Raw genomic sequence first — 18,599 nt, forward strand, 5'->3', positions numbered from 1 at the left:
ATTAACGAAAGTTCAGGCTTTTGGAATAGTGTGTAAAGATCGTTTATGTACACACTGAAAAGCAGTGGCCTTAAAATACTTCCCTGAGGGACACCTGTGCTTATGGTTTTTAATTTTGAAGAAAACTCGTTTAACGACACATATTGTTTACGGTTTTTTAAGTAAGACGCAATCAAATTAAGCGCCACTCCATGCACTCCGTAGAACTGCATTTTTTTAATCAAGATACTATGGCTGATTGAGTCGAATGCTTTTGACAAGTCTATATAAATCCCTAGAGTCAAACTGTGGCATCTGAAGCTATGAACAATTATTTCCTTTTGTTTTAGTAGTGCAGTTTCAGTTGAGCAATTTTTTCTAAAGCCATGTTGAAAGCTGTTTAGAATTGAGTGTTTAGTGAAGAATGTAGTGAACCGGGAATGCATCAATTTTTCGGCAACCTTTGAAAATAGGGGCAAGATCGATATGGGCCTGTAGTTTTTGAACACGTTTTTATCACCTCCTTTAAAAATTAGAATTACTTTTGCTATTTGCATATTCATAGGGAATGATCCTGTGGATAGGATTAAGTTGATTACATGTGTCAAAGGAGGAGCAATCAAGTCGGCCGCGTACTTAATCGGCTTTATTTGTAGTGTGTCTACATCTGCAGCACTGCTATTTTTCAGATTGATAATTGCGGACATAACTTCTTGCTCATCAGTGGGCGAAAGAAATATCGAGCTCTGGTTTGGTGTTAACTCTTCAATCATTAAGTTATCGTCGGCTGTTGATGTAGAAAATTGGGTTACGAAGAAATCATTAAATAAGTTAGCTAGTTTGTCTTGGGATACCTTTTCACCCTCATAGCAGATAACCAGGTTTTCATTCTTTTTTACGAACCGCGGTAGTATAGAGTTTATTTTTTTCCACGTAAGGTCAGAGCGTCCTACATCGTGTGAAAATACGTCGTTGTAGTAAGAAATCTTAGCTTTTCTAATAATTTTCACCAGATTGTTACGCAAGGTTTTGAATTCGCCAAACGCGGCGAGATCTTTAGAGCGAATTAATTTTTTATACAAGCGGTTTTTCAAGCTTATTAGGTCTAAGATGGCTTTGCTTATCCAAGGCTTTCGGCAGTGTTTAGTTAAGTACAGTGTTTTAACAGGAAATGCGGCCTTGTAAACATTGCAAAATTCATCTATGAAACAATCATACGCTTCGTCTGAGGTAGATTTCGAATATACATTTTCCCATGTAACACTCGCTAAAATATCTCTGAACCGTTGTAAGTTCGCTACCGACATATCTCGAAAAACCCTTTTTTCATTGTTATTCTTTTGAGACGTCACAGCAGATATAAACATACACACAGGTAGATGGTCACTTAGATCGACAGCAATGACATCAGCCTTAATTAAAGAGGGTTCTATATTGGTGACAAAGAAATCAAGAAGTGTGCAAGATGTTTCAGTAACTCTGGTGGCAGTTGTAAGAATGACATCGAAACCGTGCATAGAAATTATGGGGGACAGCGATTCCTTTTTGTTGCTGTTTTCGAGCATGTTTACGTTGAAATCACCGCCTAGGGTGACTTTAAGTTTATTTACTGTGGCGAATTCCAGCAAGCGCTCCAGATAGCTGGAAAAAGTCTGGAAACATCCACTAGGTGGTCGATATAGGCCGACGAACATATGCCTACCATGAACAACTGCTACGGTCTCATAACCATTCGTTACAACTGTAAATTCCTTGTGAATTTCGCATGAAATCGATTTGTTTACCAAAAGAGATACACCTCCGCCCCGCTTGCCATTTCTGGTTACAAAGAAATGAGAGTACGCGGCTGGTTCATACATTTCGGACAAGCCGTCGTACCAGGTTTCCGTCAGTATTATGACTGCAAAATCGAAAATAATTACAGAAAAAAGTATTTCTAGTTCTTCAATTTTAGATCTAGCTGAGCGGCAGTTCAAGTTGAAGAATGAGAGAGAGGAGTTAACATTTTGACACAATTCTGAAACTTTGTGGGGTAGAACAACCATGTTCGGGTTCTTTGTTCATTCATACGCGCAGGGTACTGAGGTGGGCCTCTGACTTCACCACAATAGTTCGGTCACGTTCATTCTTCTTCAGAAGAATTTTTCCGTTTGAATGCCAAGCGAAACGAAAACCATTTTCGGAGGCCCATTCCTTTGCTACGTTTAGAAGTTCTCGGTTTCACTTGGTTATGTTCTCAAGAATGAACGCATCCTTTTTTGCTTCCTTTAGTTTCGCACGTTTGCTCAGCCATAAGTCTCGATCTGCCTGGCGGTTGTAGCGGACTATCACTCCCGGTATTTTATCTGGTTTTGCGGGGAGGCGGTGAATTGCCGTGACGTCAGTAGGAGCAAGCTGGGGAACGTCAAGGACAGTGGCAAGCTCGTTTATCTTGAGCAGCAAATCTTCGTTAGGCGTGACGGGTAAACCGTGAAATTCCAAGTTTAACCGCCTGCTCCGCCACTCCAGATAATTTACGGCGTCTTGCACTTCGTTAAGCACTCTGGGCCCTGCTTCGTTCTCGATTTTTCCCACGCGCTTCTTCAAAGATTTTATCTCCTTCTCCTGGCTATCCAGGCGCTGCATAGCCTCGTCAAACTTCAGGGACATGTCTTGAATTGAACACTCCATTTCATGTACGGTTTGCTTCAGAGGCATTAGTTCGTCCAGCTTTCGAATGACCGTAGCCAATTGTTGTGACACGCTGGGCAGGATAGCCTCCTTACCGGGTGTGTCCTCCTCGCTATCGCCTAATTTACCCTCCCGACAGTAAGAACATTTCCAATGTTTTCGAACGGACGATTTTTTCGAGCGAAGGGAACGATCAGTCACATCGCAACATGATCCTACATGGTAACTGCTAGAGCATTCGTTACACAGGATAACTGAGTCACCTTTTGCGCACTGTTTGTTGCAGGCGGGACACACATTATCAGGCATGGCATAAATACACTAGAGGCAGCAGCAACGAACGGGGAGAAGGGAAAAAACAGTTGCAGGTAATTTACCACTTTTGACAAACTAACCTGCAAAATTGCGACACGAGTCGTGGTTACTTGATGCAGCCCGTCCGCCGTCGCTGCTGCCAAATGATCGGGTCCGTTGGCTGCTCGGGCTTATGTAGGCCGTTGGCGCTGGAGGTGTCGCAGGCGTTTCCGGCGGCCGCTTCCACGTGATCCAGGGTAGACGCTCGTGGGATGACGTCAAATGAAGATACGCGTTCGCCTATCTTCAAACTTGCTCGACGAAAATCTGCAAAATTGCGACACGAGTCGTGGTTACTTGATGCAGCCCGTCCGCCGTCGCTGCTGCCAAATAATGCTCATCTAGCCCCTGGTTCCGTAATGCCTGAATGACTGCTAGGGTTTCGACCGAGTCAAATGCTTTCTCATAATCTATGAAGGCTATATAAAGGGGTTCAGTATACCCAGCGCACTTCTCTATCACCTGATTGATCGTGCGAATATGGTCCATTGTTGAATAACCTTTACGGAACCCTGCTTGTTCTTTAGGTTGACTGAAATCTAAGGTTGCAGAAATTCGGTTAGCGATTACCTTGGTAAGTACCTTGTAGACGACTGACAGTAAGCTGATCGGCCTGTAATTTTTCAGGTCCTTGATGTCACCTTTCTTATGGATTAGGATGATGTACGCGTTCTTCCAAGATTCCGGTACCATTTCGGTTATTAGGCATTGCGTATACAGGTTTGCCAGTTTTTCAAGTACAACTTCTCCGCCATCCTTCAAGAGGTCTGCTGTTATCTGATCCTCACCAGGTGCTTTGCACCCTTTCACTGCAGTACTCAAATGCAAACTTTTTTCATTGCATTTACAGTTCAGACTTGATATTTGTGCATTTTTTAAAGAATAAAGTGCCTTTACTGGCATTTCTCCTAGTTGCAGGCTTGATCCATTTTTATTTGCTTTCAGTAAAATGTTTGCAGTCTGGATATGTACAGGAAAGAGACTCTGTACGTCAAAACTGAACAATTTGTTCCTTCTACTAGTTGAAGTGAAAGGCTGCAGTCGCAGATGCAGACCCTTTGAATTTCTGTTTCCGTGTGTAGTCACTCATTAGTATACATTCGGCTTTTAAAAAATGGTGCATTTCGTGCTTTGTGTGTTTATGCAAACGGGTATGGTCTCTTCTTTGTTTTTGTCTAAAATAAAGTCGAGTACAGAATGGGAAGCGTGGAGTACAACATGGAAGTCGGGAGCGCAAGTTGCGTGACGTTCGGCATTGCATAGGTTATGCGTATCGGAACAGAACGCGCAGAAGCGCTCAGTGAGAATTGCGAAGTATATGCCACTCCAACCCACTTGCGTGCTTAGTAAGATTACACTTGCGCGTGCGGCGATCTTCTGCTGGTTTGCGCTTCCGGCGCGCGCCGAGTCGTAGAGCGGGCGGCCAGGCGGGCATCGAACTACGGAAAGCAGCGCCACCGGGCGCCAGGCATGAACCGGCGCATCGCTTTTGACCGGCCGTTGGCGTCACCTTCCCCTTCTAGCCACCATAGCGCTGTCGTCACAGCCTTTAGTTGGTGCGGCCGCCACAGACCGCGCATGGCAGTTTTGCTTCTTTCCCGCTTTATAATAATTACCGACTTATCAACCGGATAAACGATGAAAAGTGTGGCAATTTGAGCCAGTCTACGCAGTGCAAGCAAAACCGGGAGCTTCACAAATTCACTTCAGTGTCCCTTTAAGGGAGGAGATGGCTCTTACAACATTTATTTTTTAATAAGCTCTGTGAAACTTGTCAGCCTTGCTGCCTTTTCTCCACCGATTTCAAATATGACATTATATTTTCAGCTGGTCAGTTCCCAAGATAATTAGAGATAATTAGCCATTTTTGTAGGAACCATAGACAAAACAGCGTTAGTCATAAAACTAATCTTTATATTTTCCAATACTATTAACCCTGGTCAGTGCATGTGACAAGTGTGTGGCGCCCCCATCCCTGATATTCGTTGGCCGCTAAGTTCAGTGGCCCCACCAGGCTCGGTGGGCAACATTGTGTGTGGCCGGGCAATAAACACCGCCGAGCACGGTGTTTCAGTCACCGGGGGTCAGTCTCGGCTGGAGGGTACCCCTACCCTCCCAGGTTCACGAACGCGGAGCTAAATCGTGACACTGGCGACGAGGGAAGAAGCCCGCGGAGCGGCCCAGGCCACCGTGAACGCCGCCACCGAGAACGCAGAGACACCGCTCCCTCAAGCCAGCCGCCATTACGCCATGCCGCTGTACGGGAGGCTCGAGCCGTTCGAGGGTGAAGGGTCCGCCTGGCCGGTCTACGAGGAACAAGTCGGCGTGTTTTTCCGGGCGAACGACACACCCGAGGCAAAACAGCGCGACATCTTCCTGGCCAGCTGCGGGACATGCGTCTTCCCTTCTTCGCTCTCCTGCTCGACCTGCTCAAGCCGGCCACGCCGCATGACAAGTCGCTGGGTGAGCTGCTCGCGACGCTACGCTCGCACTACAGCCCGGCTCCGTCGACGCTAATGGAGCGTTTTCGCTTCAACAACCGGAGCCGCCGAGATGGAGAGACGCTCGGGCAGTTCGTCGCAGCGCTGCGAGGGTTGGCGAGCGGCTGCGCCTTCGGGGAGCAGCTCGACTCGCTGCTCCGGGACCGTTTCGTCTGCGGCATCAACGACCCCGCCATGCAGACGCGACTACTGGAGCTTCCCGACCCCTCGCTGGACGACGCCGTGAAGGCAGCGCTGGCGATGGAGGCTGCGGCCAAGGACGCGGGCGAGCTAGCACGTGCGGCCGTCTCACCGTCGACGGAGGCGGCGGTGAACAAGATGGCGGCACGGCATGGCAGGTGCGCTCGCTGCGGTGGTGACCACCCCCCTTCACAGTGCCAGTTCGCGCAAGTGGAGTGCTTTGCATGCGGAAGAACTGGGCACATTGCTCGGGCGTGCCGAGAGGGGACGACGGCGGACGGACGGAAGCAGCAGCGGGCGTCGAGCACATGTTCCGCGCCAGCCCACGGCCAAGGAAGTCGGCGCAAGGGTAAGCGGCGGGGGCGTGCGGCAGCAGCTTCGGGTGCAACGGCTAGGCTTCACGTCGTGGCCGAAGACCCGCAGATTTTCGACATGTGGCACGCGGGCACAGTGCAGCCGTCGGTGCCACCATACATGCTCACAGTCGAAGTCTGCGGGCGCCCCATCTCCATGGAGCTGGACACCGGGGCCAGTGTGTCTGTCATGGCCGGGAAAGCATTCAGACGCACCTTCCCTGGCGTGTCCGTCGAGGCGTCGGGCGTCATGCTGCGCAGCTACCGGACAGCTCGCCCAAGTCGAGGGTCAAGCCCAGGTCAGCGTCCGGCTTGGCGACAGGGAGGCCACCCTGCCCCTGTACTTGACCAAGGGGTCGTCACCGACGCTGCTGGGCCGGAACTGGATCCAGGCTTTGGGCTTGCGGCTGCCTGAGTACCAGGAAGCAGTGCGTGCGGTGGAAGACGTCCCGAGCCTCCTGACCAAGTTCGAGGCCCTGTTCCAGCCCGGAGTTCCAACCGGCACGGCGGCGAGCATTCATGTGCCAGAGGGAGCCAAGCCCCGGTTTTTCAAGCCGCGCCCGCTGCCATTCGCCTTGAAGGACGGGGTCACCCAGGAGCTGCAACGGCTGCAGCGAGACGAGATCCTGGTGCCCGTCAAATCTTCGGAGTGGGCTGCTCCCATCGTGCCAGTCCTGAAGCAAGACGGCAGTGTAACGATCTGCGGGGACTTCAAGGTCACCATCAACCCCGTCGCTACGGTCGAGAAGTACCCGCTGCCACGCATTGAAGATCTCTGGTCGGCGCTGTCCGGGGGACAGAAGTTCACCAAGCTCGACCTCAGAGATGCATACCAGCAGCTGGTGCTCCAGGAGTCGTCCCGGAAGTGTGTCACCATTGCGACAACGCTGGGACTTTTCCAGTACACGCGCCTACCGTTCGGCGTGGCCTCAGCTCCTGCCATTTTCCAGAGGGAGATGGACAACCTGTTCAGGGGCATGAGGCACGTGGCGGTGTACTTGGACATCCTGGTGACTGGTACCGACGACGAAGACCACCTGCAGAACCTACACAACGTCCTGGCACGACTGCAGGATGCAGGGCTGAAGCTCAAGCTGGAGAAGTGCGTGTTCTTGGCCCCCAGCGTTGAGTACCTGGGCCACATCATTTCCCAGGCAGGCCTAGCCCCGGCACCCCGCAAGGTTGAGGCTGTGCTCAAGGCGCCCAAGCCCCAGAACAAGAAGGAGCTGCAGAGCTACCTGGGCCTGGTAAACTTCTACAGGAGCTTCCTGCCGAACCTGTCATCGCATCTGCAGCCGCTGCATCTTCTGCTTTGTGATGGACAGCAGTGGGCCTGGAAGAAGGAGCAGGACTTGGCCTTCCAGCGCAGCAAGGAGCTCATCACCAAGGCTCCTGTGCTGGTGCACTTCGATCCGGCCAAGCCTGTCGTCCTGACCCTAGATGCGTCACCGTACGGCGTGGGAGCCGTCCTGGCCCACCGGGAGAAGGATGGCCAGGAACACCCTGTATCGTTTGCGTCCCGTCGGCTTCGTGCCGCAGAGCAGCGGTACAGCCAGCTGGACAAGGAAGGCCTGGCCCTCATGTTCGGGGTCGAGCGCTTCCACCAGTACCTGTGGGGCCGAAAGTTCGAGGCGGTCACGGACCACAAGCCGCTGCTGGGACTGCTGGGGCCTGACAAGGCGGTTCCGGTGCAGGCATCGCCTCGAGTGGTGCGCTGGGCCTTGAGGCTCGCGGCCTACAACTACCGGCTGGTCTACCGTCCGGGGAAGGACCTGGCACCTGCTGACGCCCTGAGCAGACTGCCCCTGCCGGAGGTGCCTGCTGCAGTTCCTGAACCTGCCGAAATGTTCATGCTGGAGCACGCTTATCCGGAGGTGCTGTCCAGGTCGGCAGTGTCGCAGGCGGCCAGCCGGGACCCAGTCCTGTCGCAGGTGGTCAAGGCGGTGTCCCGAGGGGAGGAGTTGGCTGAGCGGACGTACAGCCACAAAGCCGGCGAGCTGAGCCTGCAGCAGGGCTGCCTGCTGTGGGGCTCCAGGGTGGTGATTCCGCAGAGCCTGCGGTCCAGGGTCCTGCAGTTGCTGCACGCGGGTCATCCAGGCGTGGAGAAGACCAAGATGGTGGCCCGGTCCCATGTTTGGTGGCCTGGCCTGGACCAGGACATTGCTCACATGGTGCAGAGCTGCCAAGTCTGCCAGGAGAACCAGCGAGCCTCGCGCCATGTGGAGATCACCCCCTGGCCGTTTCAGGAGAGACCCTGGTCCTGCACGTCGACTTCGGAGGCCCTTTCAAGGGCCACTACTTCCTGGTGGTGGTGGACGCCTTTTCCAAGTGGGTGGAGGTGCTGCCGGTCACCACTCCCTCGGCAGGAGCAACCATTGCGGCGCTGCGACAAGTCTTTGCAGCCCAGGGGTTGCCGGACGTCATCGTATCCGACAACGGTCCCGCTTTCGCCAGCGAGGAGTACCTGGCCTGGCTGACGAAGAACGGCATCCGTCGGATGATGGTTCCGCCGTACCACCCTGCGTCGAATGGTGCTGCCGAGCGGGTGGTGCAAACAGTGAAAGACAAGCTCAAGAAGAGCAAGGCTAGGGATTTCCGGACGCAGGTTGCCCGGGTCCTCTTCCAGTACCGGACCACACCCCATGACGTCATGGGCCGTGCCCCCTGCGAGCTCCTGTTGGGCCGGATGGTGAAGACACAGTTGGACGTGTTACACCCAGACCTCCGGTCTACAGCGCTCCTGAAGCAGCTCAAGCAGAAGCTGGCGGCTGACCGAGGTTGCCGTCCTGGGCCCTTGCCGGAGTCTGGGACTCCGGTCTTCGCCAGGAACTTCCGGCCTGGTCCACGCTGGTCTGCCAGGCGCGTGGTCTCTCCTGCCAGTGCATCGTCACTGCTCGTTCGCATGTCGGACGGGACCGCGTGGCACCGGCACGCTGACCATGTGAGGCCTCGCCTGGCGACCTCAGCCGCCCCTTCAGGAAGCCAGCAGGCAGGGGAGCCAACCACACCGACCGCTGCCAGCACAGCACCAGGGGCTGGTGCTACTTGCGCAACTGTGGCGCCACCTGCAATCCCGGTGCCACCGGCAAGGCCGACAGCTGGTACGAGTGTGACCCAGGCAGCACCTAATGCTGCCACAACAGCTTCGACACCTGTGCTCCGGCGGAGTGAGAGACAACGGAGACCGCCGAACCGTTACTCGCCGGGGTGACAGGTGTTGTTTGGTGTTTGCGTAAGACAAACAAACTTGGGGGTGAGGGGTGTGACAAGTGTGTGGCGCCCCCATCCCTGATATTCGTTGGCCGCTAAGTCCAGTGGCCCCACCAGGCTCGGTGGGCAACATTGTGTGTGGCCGGGCAATAAACACCGCCGAGCACGGCTGCTCGGGAGTCAGTCACCGTCACCACCAGCATGCTGCATGTCGTCTCTCGGCTGGAGGGTACCCCTACCCTCCCAGGTTCACAAACGCGGAGCTAAATCGTGACAGTGCAATAAGGGAATCGGTTACTTGATGCACTGCTTGGAACTGATTTTACAGCACATTAAACTTTGTTGTTTGAAATGGCCGGGCCTTCGAAATGGTTCCATGCCACTGGTGCACCGTTTACCATGTTACCGGAAGCCGGAGTTTCCGTTTACCGCTGAAAACGGTAGGACACGCTTTAGCACACCATTTGCAGTTTGCGTGTTCCGGCCGCAGTGCGGCGGCAGTGGCGCAGGTAGCGACATCTACCGTCACTAAATAACAGCATCCTCGATAAACCGCACCGGTGCACACCAGGACATACCGGTGCGCCTTTTCATCCTCGATAAACCATAGAGATAATATACACGATAAACCGTACCAGTGCGCACCATCTGTCCTCGATAAATTGGGGCGCACCGTCGAGGGGCAATTTGTGGTTGCACTGTGAGAGTCGACGGTGCGCCGGGGTGCAATCCCGAGATGCATCGCGGAGAACGCCGGCGAAGCGGCTTCCCCCGTCGTCTGCTGCAGCGGCGGAGCATCGGTGCAGTGAATTACAGCATCGGCGCACTCGTGTGAGGGCTGTAGATTGTTACTAACAAGGGTGGATTGCTTTCCAATTCATCGGGCAACGATGCGACTGGTTCATAAGAGGCGCTAATAAACGGCTAGAGATTGGAAATGAGGATGCGAACTTCGTGTGCTGCTGGAAGAGTGATTGCATGGCCAGCCAGTTGTAGCTATGCATTCATTTAGTTCGAATGAATTAAACGAACAGTTACTGGAGTGCACCATGATTGCATGCATGCTTTGCTCTAGCGGAAGGGCGGAACATACCAGGCACTCGCGTTATGGCTCTCAGAACGAAGATAAGAAGCAGCTTGTAGGTTGCTGTTTTGGGGAAACGGTAGAAGTACGTTGTCACGCATGTGCGGCGGATATGGCTTGTGTGTACATATAAGAATTGGTTTTCAATAAATATCACTCTGTAGCGGCGCTGTGTCATACTACACTGCTTCGCAGCCACTTGTAAGCGTTTTAATCAGTTGCTTTCATAGCTTAAGAGATGGCGTTAGTGTACAACCGCACAGTTTGTCCTCGATCAACGCTCCGTGCCGGGGCGCACCGTCGTGGGGCGGCACTGTGCACCGCGCCGGTTTTGGGGGCAACCCCGGTGCGTGTTTATTGAGGACGTTATAAGTATAGTGAACTAGTTTATAGAAAGTATTCACGAGCGGTACAGCCGCGATGCCACAAGGCCTTATGGGAAGGGCGAATCGGCGATCCGCCATAACGTTGGCAGTAGCTTTCTGGCATAGAGTTAATAGTCTTTCTGGTGAGCTTGTTGGTTAGTAGCCTGTGGGTGGCGGTTAATAGTACTTCAGTACTACGTAAACTGCTGCAAAACGTCGATGAGATCGAGGTGGATGTGAAAACGATCGGCTGGTGAGCTTACTTTTGGCGTCTGACGCTGTGCACAAGACGAAGGGATGCCGAGTGCACTCGGTGTGGTTTCGTCCTGTCAACGGCGGTGGCATCAACGGACAAGAAATACACCAAAGTTTACTGCGATAATTTTGTTTCTGGTAAGTATATTTACAGCTCCGCATGTGCATGCGCTGTTTTCGTGCGTGCCGAGCGAGCGCGCTGGCACTGTATCGAGCTTCTCACTTTGCTTCTTGGGCGCGATCTCGCTGGGCCTGGAAACAACAGAAAAATGAAATGAACGATGCCGTATGGCCCTAATGTTGTGTGTGCGTGCTAGTAGGTTTGAGTTGCGTGATAGAAGGGTAAAAAGTGCATTCTCCTAATCGTTACCGCCCCCGACGTGCACAAACAATGCGCAGCGACAATCGTCGAGCTCAGGTGCTCGCAGTCGTGCAATCAACAGCAAATTAATCTGACCGTACGTGTCCCCCTGACCGTAATCACCTGCCTTATCACCAGGGTTTTTTTCTGCGGGGAAAGTGCGAAGCGATGGCAGCTTGAATGTTCTATGAAAAAGCTCGAAACGTACGCTGTTATGTTCCCACATGCACCGTACGGCTCGGCGCTGATTACATAAAACCCCTCGATGTCCCGATTGCTTCCTCTGATCGCCGTCAACAATTCTGCGTCTGCTTGCATTTTGCAAGGAAACTAGGGTGCCTGATAGATGACACTAACTCAACGCTGGGCTCTAAAACTTAACCTAAGCTACGTCAAAGCTGCTTCGATTGAGGTATTTGCTGACTCTTTGCAGCACAAGTTGGGCACATGGTGTCCTGATTGTCTGCCTAGTGGTTATGAGACAAGTGGAGTACATAGTGAGGTGGATCTTCTTCTTTGTGTTTTATTACATCCACCAGTTTATTTGCAACAACAGTACTGACAGCAGAAAGCCGACGTTACGCCCTAATTACACTGTGGGGCATTGTTCTGAATGATGCCCTTTTATATTTATGCGCATGAAAATGTGCACTGTTGTGCCATGGATATGTTCATTGCCATCGCATGAGATTGTCACACACTCCTCCCCCGAGTAATTGCGTCCGATTGCAAATACCAAAGGAGGGGCGCGAGGCAACAGTTATTGGTATTTTAACAGGGTGGTCGGCCCGTGAGTTTTCACGTGTGCCGAGATTGCTGGGGTGAAGGAAATCACAACGGAGATGCTCGGCTACGTTTTGAACTATATAGGTTTAATGCACAAACAAAAAGACTACACGGCAACGCCCGACACAAGAAGAGAAAAAAACCTTCACAATGCCATCGGCCTGTCGCGCAGGCACTAATCCGCCGTGGCCTACGACTTAACCTTCTACCTCGAAAACATACTCAGACAGCCGTACGCGACACACTCTAGAGGCAAACACTTGTTTTAACCTTGACAACGCAACTACCAAAAAAATACTAACAATTACGCAACACGCACAACCCTCTAGAGGACAAACATCGTGAGTTACAAGTGACGCTAGAAAGAAAAAGAAAACCGAAGGCGGATATCTTAGTCCGATACGACAAACAATTACGAAGGAGGGAGCGCAGGAAGAGAAAGTCTCTACGAGACAAGTGGAACCCGCCTGTTGAACGGCAGAAAGTCACGACGAGGTGGAGACGGCCTCGCCGGGCAGCAGCTCACGTGTTTCGGGGCTCCGGGGTGCAGAAGCTGGTCGGCCATGGGACTCGCGGCGACGGGCGAACTCGAGCGCTGAGCCGAGGCGTGGACCGGTCCGTCGCGAGCCTACCGATGTGCTTCTGCTAAAGCGCGTCACCCCCGCGCCTTTCCCCGCGTAGCACGTTCTGAAATCTCCGCCGACTGCCCCAAGCGATCGCTTGCGTCCGCTTAAATAACCTCCGCCGGCCGTCCCGTAGCCCCACTTCGAAATATTCCCGCTGTTCCTCTTTTCCCCCTCCTGGGGGCCCTCGCCCCTTCGTTACGATCGCAAGCGCGCGTCCACGCCAGCGACAGTGACGTCACCCTTGGACAACAGCGCTGGAATGCGGCAGCTCGCATTGTCCTGGCAGCAGGCAGGACGAAACAAAGGAGGTGCGCACAAAGCCGAAGGGGGTACCCCGAATTCCCCCGCGCGGCGCAAAATGGCCGACTCCGTCCGGGAGGCCGTCCGAAAATAAAAAAAATGGAGGGTCTGGCCTGCAGTTTGTGACACTTGCCCCCTCCTAAAGAATATTATCCCAGAATATTCTAACACACACAAACAACAGGCCACCACACATGCACACTGCTCTATACAGGCAAGGAGAAAAAGCAACAAAAAATTCCCCCGCATTTCCCAGGGGGGGAGAATGTGAAAGTGCGAATGCACGGTTGTCGGCACGCTTGCGGCGCTTGCGCTCGGCCCCCGCAGCCCACCGCCTCGCCGCCTTCTCTTCCATCTCTTCCATCGGGTTTGTAGTATCACGTGTACACCACGCAGTTATCAAGCCGCTATAACGCCGCTGAGTCGCCAACACACGCCGCTGACGACGTAGTTTGAATGCGTTAAAGATATAAGGTGCGTCACTAACACTGATATCAGCGTCGCGTCCGTGGCTTGGTCGGTAGAGCGTCGCGCTGCGGCCGCAAAGTCCTCGGATCGAAACCTGGCGCCGGATGCTGTTTGTTTTTTAAATATAGAGGAGCACTGCGGACACCGACGCCGCCGCCGCCGGCGGTGGATGGTTTGGGGTCGCTTTTTAAGTGCATTCGCACTTAAAAAGCTCGTGGCGAGTCAGTGTCTCTTTTGGTCGCACAGCTCCGAGGAATCGTAACGCGCACTCACGGATCGGAGCACGCGCTCACCTGCAGAGCACTTTTGGGCGACTGCACTGCGCAAGTTCACGCGCCACCACATCGCGCACACAACTGTTCGAGTTTTCCACGCACTCCCACACCAGTCTTAAACAGGGAGAACTCAACGCACAAATCTCCTCAGGTGAACGAAAATAAAACCTTTCCATCCTACACCAACACTCTCTCCACGTGCGGAGCAGAAGCACGCGGCACGACACACTCAACAAAAAGACTACACAGTAAAGTCAAACTTACAAAATATTCCCAAAGGCCACAAAACGGTCAACCCGCGATACCGTCTCTACCCGCCTAGGCAAGTAACTCTGCTTGTCGAACGGCTGGGGTAACTAGCCCCACGAGGGGGTACATACCGAGGGTCACCCGAAATGTTACGGAGCGTCGTCCGCCACGGCGTGGTCAATACGCTCAGGCGCAGCCGCCCATTTCTCTCTCTCCCGCGAAAATCGGAACTACGCGCGCGCCTTCCTTTACGCACCTGCTGCAAAGCGACCGTAGCTCTCTCCCGCGCCGGTCGGAACTCGTCGTACCCGGCGCGCTCCCTTGCTGGCCTACTGCCTAACAAGTTCGGTGTCGTGCCACTACGCACGCTAGGGGCCAAAGCCCTCTGCTCTCGAGGCTGTTTCTGACCCGCGGCCGTATGCTGAGAAACACCCATACACGCGCCTGCGCTGTCGCACTGTTCCTGCAACGGCGGCACGAACTCAGGCGGCCCAGCATCGCACGCCCCCAAAGCTGTAGACTCTTCAGGTACTCCGCCTGGACCCTCGAACTCGCGCAGCTGCGAAATGGCATTCGTCCTATCCATTTCTTGGTCTCCCATCTCTGCCTCGCGATCTTTCCTTCCAAAGACTCGCGGAAACTCTTTCTTCTTCTGACCCTCTGGTTGAGTTTCACCAATCTCTAACTGCATCTCCGGTTGCGCTTCCTCCTGCTTCCGCAGCAGCTCTTGTTCTAACTCTTTCCTCTGGATCTCTTGTTCAGCCTCTTCCGGGCTCTTCTGATTCCCCTGTTCAGCCTCTTGCTGTTCTCTCATACTCTCTTCTTTCGCCTCATCTCTCCTCCTCTGTCTATTCCGTTCTAGCTCTTCCAGACTTCTGCACTGGCTAACTAGATACATCTCCACCTTACGGTTCTCTATCTCTCTTTCAAACCTCTCCCTCTCTCTTTGCCTTTCTTCATTTCGCTGATCTTTACGCCTTGCTCTCTCCTGCTGGACGAACTCCATCAGCTTACTTCCTTCCAGTCCGAAAATTCGGCCCTGTTCGATCAACTTGTCAGTCTCCGCCATCTCGATCGCAGGGAGAACACACACACAGAAAAAAATATCTGCTAGAAGCACCCTGTGTCGCTGCGGCTAGTTCAGCTACTGTGGAGCCTCAAAGAACAAACGCGCGAGCCAACGGCTAGCGTTACTACACGTGAGCCTCTCCAGCAACCTCAGCACGTGGCCGACCGGTCCTGCCGTGGACGCCACTTATTGTCACATACTCCTCCCCCGGACAATTGCGTCCGCTAGCAAAAACCAAAGAAGGGCGCGAGGCAACAGTTATTTGTATTTAGCAGGGTGGTCGGCCCGTGAGTTTTCACGTGTGCCGAGATTGCTGGGGTGAAGGAAATCACAATGGAGATGCTCGGCTACGTTTTGAACTATATAGGTCTACTGCACAAACAAAAAGACTACACGGCAACGCCCGACACAAGAAGAGAAAAAAACCTTCACAATGCCATCGGCCTGTGCGCGCAGGCACTAATCCGCCGTGGCCTACGACTCAACCTTCTACCTCGAAAACATACTCAGACAGCCGTACGCGGCACACTCTAGAGGCAAACACTTGTTTTAACCTCGACAACGCAACTACAACAAAAGTACCAACAAGTACGCAACACGCAAAACACTCTAGAGGCAAACACTTGTTTAAACCTCAACAACGCAACTACCAAAAAATACTAACAATTACGCAACACGCACAACCTTCTAGGGGACAAACATCGTGAGTTACAAGTGACGCTAGAAAGAAAAAGAAAACCGAAGGCGGATATCTTAGTCCTATACGACAAATAATTACGAAGCAGGGAGCGTGGGAAGAGAAAGTCTCTACGAGACAAGTGGAACCCGCCGGTTGAACGGCAGAAAGTCACGACGAGGTGGAGACGGCCTCGCCGGGCAGCAGCTCACGTGTGTCGGGGCTCCGGGGTGCAGAAGCTGGTCGGCCATGGGACTCGCGGCGACGGGCGAACTCGAGCGCTGAGCCGAGGCCTGGACCGGTCCGTCGCGAGCCTACCGACGTGCTTCTGCTAAAGCGCGTCACCCCCGGGCCTTTCCCCGCGTAGCATGTTCTGAAATCTCCGCCGACTGCCCCAAGCGATCGCTTGCGTCCGCTTAAATAACCTCCGCCGGCCGTCCCGTAGCCCCACTTCGAAGTATTCCCGCTGTTCCTCTTTTCCCCCTCCTGGGGGCCCTCGCCCCTTCGTTACGATCGCAAGCGCGCGTCCACGCCAGCGACCGTGACGTCACCCTCGGACAACAACGCTGGAATGCGGCAGCTCGCATTGTCCAGGTAGCAGGCAGTACGAAACAAAGGAGGTGTGCACAAAGCCGAAGGGGGTACCCCGAATTCCCCCGCGCGGCGCAAAATGGCTGACTCCATCCGGGAGGCCGTCCGAAAATAAAAAAAATGGAGGGTCTGGCCTGCAGTTCGTGACAAAGATGCAGGGTGAGGAATTCTCATACAATAGTTGCAGGCATGAATGACGGTCCATGAGAGCCCACAAAAAGAAGCACCATGAAGTTGCAGGCCCTAGCTCAGTACTGCAACCTTCAAGCACAAATTGTCCAAATAATGGCAGTGTGAATGGATGTGTTGACATCAGTGACACAGCTGGAGGTCGTAATTTATTGCACTCAAGTTTTCATGTTTCTTTTTTTCGTACTGGCTGCCCTTTTGTTTACAGGGCCCTGGGTCAGACCTACCTTGCTTGTGAAAGATGTACACACATAACAGGACGTTCAAAACAAAATGGTGTAGCTTGTAGCTGCATTTGAAGACAAGACGTGCAACTATGCCACTATTTACACAGCCCCTCTCTTCTCTGCAGGTCAGTCAAGTGACTCGGACAAGGATTGTGGAACACCGGGGGCTCAATGTTGTGTATGTGCACCTGCTTACGTTGCAAAGGGGCCAGAACAAGGATACCTATGGCACACCATGCCCACGTGCTTCAAACAGGCATTTGGAACTTTGGTGGCAGCTGTAGCATAGGTTTCGAAGTGTTAAAGGCCATCTTGAATGCAGAGACGTGGTCTAGCTACAAGAATAACAATACTGCCAAGTTTCTATTTGGGATTGCCCGACAGCGAGTCATGACTTTTATTTGTGAAGGCTGGAGAGGCAGGACAAGCAACAGGAAGGTGACAGAGTACGGCATACTCGACAGCTTGCCACCAGGTGATAGCGTATTATTGGCAATTGTGTGTGGTTCAAATGTAACATGAGCTCGACTGCTTTAGGAATCGGAGACTGACAATCTCGGCTCTCTGAGACGTGTGCATACATTACCCCTTGTGTACATAAAAATTCACGTATGTAATAAACATCTTCCCTTTCTCACAGACTATTCTGTGGCTAAGTGGTTCTCATAAATATTCAATTAAATTTTTACACAAGTAAAAAGACACAATGAACGGGCTGCTTCAGTGTGCAAAACAAGATGGCAATTGAGATTAAAAACGAAATGCACACTTGCATACCCACATTTGCAAACATTAAGCGATGATAGCGAACAAAGAACGACGAGACACATTTGGAGTACAACTTTCATTTTAACCTCACCAGCGGCAACTCCGGCGGAAATTCTGCGACTGCCTCCATACAAGAAAACATCCTAAGCAATGTACTCACAACACGGTGCTTCCACTAAGCAACTACTATTTGATACATCGTTACACACATGCATAAACAAAGAATAAGCATTGAGGTGAGTCGGGACGCATTGAGCCTGTATATCCATTCGTCAGCAGCCTTGGTCCCAGTGGCTTTCTCGACAGGGCCTAGGAGTTCTTCACCTGCGAATGTAAACGGTGTGGTTAAAGGGTGTTGTATTGGGCACAGTGCAAACAAATGTAAACACTACTTGTAGCCATCAATAACAAAGCTTGTGTAAAGGTTACTGCAGTAAATCGTTATGACATAGACTGTTAAACTGAAACAGGGGGGCATAAGTATCCGTGAGCAAGTGAGGAAAAGTTATGTATGAGCAAAATAATGCTTACGAGGTGCTCAACAAAAACTAGGGGAGGGCATACAACTAATTTACCTGGCTGCCCTCTCCGCGGAGTTTTTCCGCAACATGGTTGCAATTGTCCACGAAAAGCATTGCTCTGTCGGGGACCGAGTTGTGAGCGTTCCCATTTCATTGCTGCGCTCGAGCGCTGCCGCGATCTGCCGAGCACGAGCCGTGCGAACACCGGCTTAATTCGCGATAGCGCTCATTCGAGCATTTTTAGCGGCTAGATGGAGAGCGCCCGAGTGTGAGCTTATCAGTACATAACATGACGTATGAAACAGAGCCAAAACGTAGCGAAACAAACGAGACAAGCCTAGCGCGCCGTTGTTTCTCGCTTCCTCGCCTCGCCCCCGCCCTGCGCAGTTTCAGAAGTTGCTGCAAGTGCGATCGCTAGCTTCGAGGCTCCAGCACCGGTGTTTCTGTCATACGGGCAAGGTCTTTTTAAAACGTTGCGAAAAGTGCTTACCTTTTAGCTCACAATGACGCCGCCGCCAACTTGCTTCTGCTGTGGCCGCTGA

The sequence above is a fragment of the Haemaphysalis longicornis genome, unplaced genomic scaffold (assembly GCF_048455015.1).
Source record: "Haemaphysalis longicornis isolate Haplotype H1 unplaced genomic scaffold, Haemaphysalis longicornis Haplotype H1 scaffold_10, whole genome shotgun sequence".
In the NCBI taxonomy this organism is placed as follows: Eukaryota; Metazoa; Arthropoda; class Arachnida; order Ixodida; family Ixodidae; genus Haemaphysalis; species Haemaphysalis longicornis.